Genomic DNA, 10,191 nt, shown 5'->3' on the forward strand with positions numbered 1-10,191 from the left:
TAGCAAGACATGATGCTCAAATCAACAATAACAGCTCTAGTGATGAAGAGAATGACACTAACCCATTTCATCAAAATTAGTCTTCTGATGAAGATGTACCTATTCATCGCCTGAGAACTACTGTTACTAAAGATTTAGGAATTAAAGTCGACATTCTTGAGTTTAAGGGAAGACTTCATCTTGATGACTTCCTTGATTGGCTTTACACAATGGAAAGAGTTTTCGAGCTCAAAGATATTCCCGATGAAAAACGTGTGAAGCTTGTGGCAATTAAATTGAAGAAGTACGCTTCTATCTAGTGGGAAAATCTCAAAAGGCAATGAGAAAGAGAAGATCGCAACAAAATCAAACATGGGATAAAATGTGTCGAGAGCTTAAGCGTAAGTTCCTTCCTAAGCATTATCGACAAGAAAATTTTTTTATCAAATTTCATAATTTGAGGCAAAAAACAATGTCAGTGAAAGAATATACAATCGAGTTTGAACAACTTCACATGAAGTGTGATGTTCATGAGCCTGAAGAACAAACTGTAGCCCGTTATCTTGGAGGTCTCAATGTTGAAATTGCAGATGTTCAACTACAACCATATTGAAACTTAAATGATGTCATCAACTTAGCATTAAAAGTTGAGAAACAACGATCACAAAAAAGCTCAATGAGTTCATCTAGACAATAAGAATCTACCTCAAACCATGAAAATTAAAGTTCAGCAACTATTCCATCTCCAAAGGTAAACTCTTCCAAAACACCAAACAATAAAGAGACTACTTCTACTCGTGATACTAATGTCAACAAAAAGTGCTTCAAATGTCAAGGATTTGGGCACATTACTTTTGATTGTTCGAATCGAAGAATTATTTCCTTAGTAGAAGAAGATTGTGTGGATTGGGAAAAATTAGAACCTGTTTATGATGAATATGATGACGAAATAAAAGATGAGCTAGAAATATTTAACAACGAAGAGATAGAAGAAGTTTTTGCTGACCATGGAGAAGCTCTTATTGTTCGTCATAACCTTAACACTGCTATGATGACTAAAAATGAAAGTTGGCTTCGTCATAACATATTCCATACAAGGTGCACATCCCAAGAGAAAGTTTGTAATGTCATTGTTGATAGTGGAAGTTGTGAGAATGTTGTTGCCAACTACATGGTGGAAAAATTGAAACTTCCAAGTAAAGTACATCCTCATCCTTACAAGTTACAATGGCTGAGAAAAGAAAATGAAGTTAAGGTAACAAAGCGTTGTTGTGTTCAATTCTTTATTGAAAATAAGTATGAAGATGAAGTCTGATGTGGTGTTATCCCAATGGACGCATGCCACTTGTTATTAGGATGCCCATGGCAATATGATTGTCGAGCTCACCATGATGGATACAAGAATACTTATTCCTTCATTAAGGATGGAGTAAAAATTATGTTGACTCCATTAAAGCCAAAACACCGTCCAAAGAGACAAGAGGAAGATAAAGCACTCATCATTATGTCTGGCTTAAACAAAGCTTATTGTGAGTCAAATCATTTATGTCTCTAATTAGCCTCTAAGGAGAATAAAGTATGTTCACCTTTATCCAAGCATGGTCAAACAAAATTGGTCAACAAAAGTTTGGAAAACTTATTGGGAAGCTTTATGGACAACCATGCCGTTAACAAAATTACAATCAAGTATGATTTTTCTATTCCTCGATTGGATGACATGCTTGATCAACTCATTGGTTCTAGAGTGTTTTTGAATATCGATTTGAAGAAAGGATATCATCAAATTAAAATGCGACTTGGAGATGAATGGGGGACAACCTTCAAAACACTATATGAGTTATTTAAATGGTTGGTATGGACTATGATAGTATGTGGATCTAAACATGGAGTATGTTAAGGCTTACTCGTTAGAGTCCAGTTTTTCTGACTCGAGGAGAATGACACAAGAGCGTCTGGGATTGTATTTTATTTATTTATTTTTTTACTAATTTTAGTTGATTTAGGAATTATAAGTATAATAGAATTATTCATTTACTTGTATTAGGACTTTAAGCTAATCATGTTCTATTTAGGAATAGAACACCTATTTTATTTAAATTTCTTGTTAATTATTCTAATTGTATTAGATAACTAGAAATAGAGTTTTATTAGGATGTGGACCTATAATACTATAAATAGGACCCTTAAGCTTAGTTATGGGATATTGAAGTTGAGAGTTAATAAATAATATTTTTCTTAAGTAGGAGTGCTTATTTCTTTAGGCTCTTTTTAAAGAGTAAGAGGCTTTTCTATCTTTGGCCTGGCCAACCAATGTGGGATTTTGGTTATTTTTCACCTTAATGGGATTTTCAACTTTGCCAAGATTGGTGATTCACCTTAGTGAGGTTTTCAACCTCGCCACAATTGGTGTCCTTCGCAACACCTAGGTGTCTTTGCAACGCCCCGACGTCAAATTCTAAGGACAATTATATAGCAAGGTTGGCTCAAAAGTCTCAAACAGTCCAAAGATGGCCTAAATTACCTCCTTAACTATGCATAGCCTATGATTTTGTCTCAAGAGAGAATTAAATAAATTCTAGAACTAAAGAAATAATTCAAAAATCCACATTTACATAAATCTTTCTCTAGATATTTACAATGAATCTAGGCAAAAGACATAGTGCTCAAATTGTAGAAATCTCATCCTAATAATGAAACTTAGCATAAGAATTTACATAATACTCAAACAATATTCACATGTTCAACATAAGGCTTGCATCATCTGCTTAATTGACTACATACATTCCCCATGATGATCCATTTGAAGTTCAAGCCTTTCCATCCTCTAAGACATGGAATAATGTAGAAGTTGCCTCTATAGTGGTGGATGGCGTGGAGTTGAGGAAGAGCTTCCCCCTGCAGTCGAATACTTCTGAACATAAAACCTGTGCATAATGCTAGATCTAAAAGAGCTTTAGGATGCATTATTTTTTCATTTTTTTCCTAACTCACTCCTACTTTCTTGCATAAGGTCATGATCAAAGGTGGATACCAAAGTCCATCACGTGGTGAACGAGTAGCTTTAACAATGTTATTGAACACCATTTGACCTACATTGATCGACATTCTAGAAACAATTGCATACAATAAAATGGCTTTATCCTTTTTCATGTCACTCAGATGCTTCATTCCAAGTAATCATGTCCCCAAAAATTGATACCATAGCTTGTGATCATTCTTCATGGCACTGGCATTAAAAGACTTTGGAATGCCTTTATTCATTTTCCACTGAACACCCACATTACAAAGCACTCCAATAACTCCATCCAAATTCATATTCTAGCCAAAAATTGCCCATACTGATAACTCTATTATATAGAGTTATTTTGACTCATTTTGGGAGCTTAAGTAGCTAGATCTTTGAGATTTTAGGTTCGAATTTAGCATTATAGGTGTTTTTTTTAGTTTAAGTTTGATTACTTGTTAAGTGATTAATTTAAGTTATTTTAGTTAAATTTAAGTTATTTATTTAAATTACTTTAAGAGTAGTTATTGCCATTTCTCTTATGACTTTTGTAGGAAATTGATGAAAAAGACTCATTTGATGAAAATCAGTGCAAGTATGATGTAGCTTCATTCGTATATGTTTCAGTATTTTGACTATATCTCTTTCTAAAAAACTCTAAATGAGGTGATTCTTAGACCAATCGAATTATAAGAAGAAGGAGTACAATGTTTATGTTCACCAATTTGCCCATTTTTGACTGATCATGGTCAAAATATTTGTCAAAGTCGGACCACTGCAGCAGTATGTAAAGACTGAACATGATGCGGTATTTGGAGCAAATCTTTCAATACAGAAGTCCAATTGATGTGATTTTTGATCCATTGGAAAGTTAAGAGACAGGGATAAAACTTTTATGTTTACTACTTTGCCCAGTTCTTAACATATCAGGGTGAAACTCACATTTGAAGTTGATAGACTGCCACAGCGCTGGGAGAACAAGGCTGAGCGTTGATGAAAGGAAGCACACATACAAAATTCCAGAGAACTCAGCGCTGCAGCACTGGAGAAGTAGCGCCGCAGCGCTGCGCGACTTTCCAAAAACAAAAAAATAAAGGACATTAACGGGATTTCGAAAATTAGGTTATTTGGAGCCTATTTAAGGAGCCTTTTTCAGAGATTTTGGAGAGGAGGTAGCAAGCAACTTCTTGGAGATTTGGAGCCAAGAAACAAGCAAGGAAACAAGAGAATTGGAGAGAGAATCAAGATCATAAATCTCTAACTATTAGTTTTCTCTCTTACCTTTGTGTTTTTTCTTATTTCTTTGACTTGGATTCATGGCTAAATTTCTTTGGATATTATCTTTATTAGATATTATGAGCTAATTTATTTTCTAGGATTGCAATTGAACTCACCTGTAATCTAGATTTTAATCACTTTCTTGCTTATTTTCAATGGGATTTGAATTGTTTATTCCAATTTGTTCTTAATACTTTTAATTGCTTGGCCACCAATTAAATTGATCTAGAAACCTAAACAAACTTGAGAAAGGGAGTTTAGTGTAGACTAAAATTGGGATAGCATATGATCATATTAATTGATTTGCGTATAGGATAGGGATATACCTATAGGCTATATGTAGACAGATTAGAGCCTGAACTTAATGAGTTTGTTTTAATTTCATTCACATAGGGATATAGTGTTTTGGTTAAAATAGATATTTTTATAAGATGAGTCGGGAGACCCTTATAAATAATTTAGGACTCTAGGTTAGCAATTCAAACCATTGAGATAAGTTAAGGAAGAGAGGTAAGATTTAGATGAAGTGTGAGGGATATTGTAATCCTAGGCTTGTTTGATTGATATTTATTTGAGTATTTATTATTTTGATTTTTCTTAATTTAATTCTGCTATAACTTAGTTTGATTTGATATTATTTTGATATTGTTTGGATAAGATTAATTTGCAATAATTTTAGTACTTACTAAACTTTTAGATCAATTCCCTGTGGGATCGATACTCTACTTGCTAATATACTGTCTATTCGATACGTATACTTGCGTAGTAGAATTTTAACTGACACATACCCATCACTTTCATTTAGTGTAATAAGGTCAATATGATTAATTCCAATAAAAGGGTGAATTGGAATATTTCAAAATTTTGAAGATTCCTTTTCAATTTTGAGAAAAATAGAATTCTCTTTAAGCCAAATCCCCAATTTGAAAATAAGCAAGACAATTGATTTCTTATAAAGTGAAAAAGGTTGAAAACAGAAATAAAATTAAAAGAATAAGAAGGGAAGAAAAATTAATACTATAATTTTATAGGGCTTTGGCCTCCTTACTTATGTCATCTCCTTTAGATTCACTAAAGAATTTAAAATCCACCATTGAAATAGAGTTCAATACAATGCTTTTTGTGGATTATGCACAACTTTTTAATACAATGCCTTTTATGGTTCAAGCACAATTACTCTACCTTTTATCTTGGTTAACGTATAACCACTCAAGTTAATACAATAAGAGATAAAAGTGCAACTAAGATGCCTCTTAAAGGCTAAATAACAAATTGAGTACAATATATGGTGAGAAAGAAGATAAGAAATAAAGGCACTTTAAATGGTACAAGAAAAGACTTAAATGCAAGAAGAGAAGTACAAAGAATATTGAATGATTTGAGCTGAATTCTTCTCTTGGAGTTGTATTTCAAAGTCTTTCAACCTTTTTTTTAATTTTAACGTAATACAAGTTATTCATTTAAATTCGACTTCAAATATGAAATTTTTATAAATTTTTTTTATAGAAGAAAAATTCAAACTTAATTTTTTAAAAAAAGATAAATTAATTTACATATTCTAAAATTAAATAATCAAGTAAAAATATTTATATATATTTTTAATACCATAAATTTTTTATACTTAAATATTTGGCTTATTAATAAGCATATCAATAACAATCTACTCAAAAAGTATAGGGACTTGGAAAGTCTATTCATTGATCGAAACTAAGGACAAAATGAAATAAATAATCAAATAATATACCTACAAAATAAATAAAAAAATAAAGACTCATCTACAAGAGGAAACTAACAAACATAAAATATGAATGAATGTAAGAAACTACAAGAGGAAATTGTGAGAAAGGTATTGCACATGGTTCACATATTTAGTTAGGCCGACAAGCTATCTTCATCTACAAGACACTTTACGTTTTCAGACATTGTCCTTTGTATTCGACAAGTGTTGCATGTGTGACTAGTTTATTTGTAACTTGAACATGCTTTCGATCATCGCACTCATGGAGGAGTCAATTGACTTGGAGATGGAGCCAGATTTATGGATGGAACTATAAATGGGGATGGGCAATTCTGTCTATTATGCTTGTACTTCTTGCATTGCGAACATCTCCATGCATGAATGCCTTTACTTGTAGATGGAATCTTTTTCCTCTTAGGTCTTCCCGCTTAGCTTCACCAAGGTGGTGGCAAGATGACAATTTGTTTCACATGAGGGGGGATGTCCCACTCACTAAGTTGCCCTATCGAGTGATTGGACCCCGCATAACCCTCCATAAAAATGGTTGTCTTGTAGTAGTCAGTGCAAAATTCAACAACTTCACATTTGCATTTACTGAAAAATACAATAAACTCAATGTTCAAGCACAATGTAAATGCTATGTCAATTAGGGTACAAATAAAAAAGAAAGATATCCTGACCTTATTGCTGCAATGGCATGGCTACATGGGAGTAAATCTGTTTGGAACTCACAACATGAACACGTCTTCCTAGACAAGTTTTCAAGTCCATCCATCTTCCGTCTTTAACTTCGAACTCCACTCGATTGATAGGTTTAACTACAAAGCGATGTGCATCATAAAACCATTTGTTCAATTGCCTAGTAACCTAAGGGCTAAGAGGTGTGGTCACCTTGACGGCCTCCTCGTACTTGTCATGGAACCAATGTTGGAACATGTCTTTGATGAACTCGATTAAAACAATGATTGGCATTTGTCTTGCATGCTTTAAGCATGAGTTAACACATTCCGCAATGTTGGATGTCATGAGTTAGTATCGCCTTGTAGATGAACGTGCACGTGCCCATCTCTCAAGGCTTATTCTCATAAGGTCAGCTTAGGCTCCAACATAAATCTGCTTGAGTTGGTTCATATGTTTGTTGAAATCGAAAATCTTATAGCAATCTCGAGCAAGGGTGAAAATCATAGAAACATTGTCTCACTTGAACTTGTTTTTAAAGTTTTTCTTCAAGTGGTAAAACTGTGATGCATTTTTGGGTATGCATTTTGGATTGCTTTCTTAATGTCGAGATGTTGATCAGAAATGAACATCGTGTTTTCAGGACAACCAATCACAACACGCAGCTTGCTAAGAAATCACATCCATGAGTCTTCATCCTCAACAAGGCCTATGCCAAACGTAACTGTATATACACACTCATTCGTATCTTTGCATACAAAGACAAACAGAACACCTTTGAACTTACCTTTCAGAGGTGTCGCATCAATTGCAACTGTAGGATGCATTACATCCCTAAACCCCCGGATACAAGCCCCATTTAACCAGAAACAATATTTGAATCTTTGTGCCTCATCAATAGCTACTGTAGTAACTGTGTTTATTGGCTCCATTAGTTTTTGATGATAATAAAACATTCCCATTTATATATGTCTAACTTTTCTAATTGAGTGTGCAAGATAAAAATAAATGTTAAATAATATATTGATCATTCAAAAGCAAATGTCAAAACTAATAAGAATAAAGAGCTACAATTGAGCGATAAAATAAAAGCCTCTTTGTTGGATAATCAAAGGAGTTGGTTGGATAAAATTCGAAAGAGAAGTTGACGGGTTCAAGCAGATTGTGAAACAGAGAACACTCAGTCGACTAAGTGACATTGTTAGTCGACTAAGAGCTTACTGCCAAAAACTGAATTCAGAGACAGAAATGGCTTAATCAACTAAGAAGTATTGTTAGTCGACTAAAAGCCTACTGTCAGAAACTAGGTTCAAAGATGTAAACGACTTAATCAACTAAGGAGCAATGTTAGTCAACTAAGAGCATTTTATCTGAAAATTTGAATTTAAGCACTAGAAGATAGATTAATGGTTAGAATTGTCTTCAAACAGTTTCCCACCGTCAAAATCTATCTAACAGCCATTAGAGTTGATTTTTCAAATATATAAGGCACTCTCAATAACTATAAATCAGTTTTGAAGGCTTCTAAGATCAAAAAGAGCTCAAAAATAGTAAAACTCTTTACATACTAATAGAGTTAAGCACTTCACTTTGTACCATTCAAATTAGGTTAGTGATGATAAGTACTTCTTTATTTCTTTTCTCCTTGATTACTCAAAGTGTGTGAGTCACTCTAAGGGGATTACTCAAGCTTGGGTTAGCTTGATTGAGTGTATAGGTTCTAACTCAGCCTAGAAAAGTTAGTTTTAGGTTTTAGTTGATCTTGGGAAAAACTATTGTTAAAAGTTATGGCTGAGCCTATGAAAAGCCATTGTAAAAGCTTGTTGAAAGCTTGAGAATTTCACCATTTATAGTGATTTGGTTTAGAAGATCCTTGGTTGAACAATCAAGGTAGTGGATATTGGTCTTTGATCGAACCATTATAAATCTTTATGTATTATTTGCTCTATTTTATTTTTCATTTTTATTCTTTGTCACATCATTCCTTTATCTTGCATCGAACTTCTCATCATAGACCTTCTACTTGCTCCCAATTAGAAATTAAGTTTAGTGAGAGCCAAAAAGTGCCATTCACTCCCCTCTAGCACATTTATTTGGGACCAACAGTATCAGGATTTTCTTGTTCCAACATATAAAAATACTAAGGTAGTAGTTGAAATGACTCATCTGGGGGACCAAAAACAAGCCTCTCCGTATACTCCTTCACTTGCCAAGCCTTACCATGCAAGCATTCCAATTCCTACTGAACCCTTATCTCACTAATTATGTCCTTAGGTTTCAATGCTGCTCCATTAACCTGAAGCTTGTGTGACATAAGTTCGCCAATTATCTTCACACTCGAGGTTCTAAATCGCCCTTGCAAATCATCAGCAGCACATGAGTGTACTTTTCTGGAACGTTTGAACTCCTTGTCCTTGCAACCAACCTCAAAACGACCTTCACATAACCTTTTTACTCTTATCCTAAACTACTCTTTTATAGCTAATATGTTCAAAACTCATTTAAACTCGGCCTTCGAGGAAAACATTCTTCCTTTGTGTAAGTGATCATTGGCACATGTCGACTCTTTAATGATAATTGTTTGTAAGGAGAACCTTTCTGCACCTGAAATTTGCCACGTATGAGATATCCTTACATCTTCCGTTTCTTGATAACTGTCATCAAGCAAGGTATCAGAGGAACGAATCTTGTTCTCACTAGCAATGGGGTTATTGTATATGGAGTCATCACACTAAATATCTCCTATATCAACACCTCCAATAGGTTTCATTTCGCCTTCAACATTATTGCAAATTGGAATGTCACTATCATAAAGCCAGTCATCATCTAAACTGTCATCATGTCATTCATCAAGCCCATCATTTGAATTGTCATCAAATTTATCTTCACTAGCAGAGAACAAATCCTAATTTCCTTCATCAGATGAAGTATTATCCTTGAGCATCGCATTGTCACCCTCCAACGTTGTAATGTTGTCCTCAAGTGTCATATTCTCATTTGAAAATAGCATTACAGCTTCTACAATTTCACCCGGTCGTTTCATTTGTTAGACAGAAGCAAGTAATTAGTTCGATGCACATCCTGATCAAAATTGTGTAGTCAACTGTTCTATAAATGTCGTGTGTCTACTAAGCTATACAAACTCTTGTGCATACATCAATTCCCATTGTTATGGGTTACGAACCGATTGTTGTGGTATATGTGAAGCATTGTAAATCTCATTTTGATTGAGCTGATTACCATGTTGTTCAGCTTCTTCATGTGACATAACATTTATTTGGTGTTCCTTAATAGTGACATACACAATTGGAACATTCCTCTGTTCTAGCAGAATTAATGCAACATCCCCATCGTCCTTGATGATTAGGCGTGATAGCTCTCCGGGTGTACTAATTAATGCATGTAACTCAATTTCATCAATTTATGAGTTTACCTTAACAACATCTTCAACTAGCTTCATCAAGCCTGCAAATGACAAATTACTCTTAACCCCCCTGCATTCGTGACTCACCAC

The sequence above is a fragment of the Theobroma umbraticum genome, unplaced genomic scaffold (genome assembly GCF_002168275.2).
Source record: "Theobroma umbraticum cultivar Fairchild unplaced genomic scaffold, ASM216827v3 scaffold_81.0, whole genome shotgun sequence".
Lineage (NCBI taxonomy): Eukaryota > Viridiplantae > Streptophyta > Magnoliopsida > Malvales > Malvaceae > Theobroma > Theobroma umbraticum.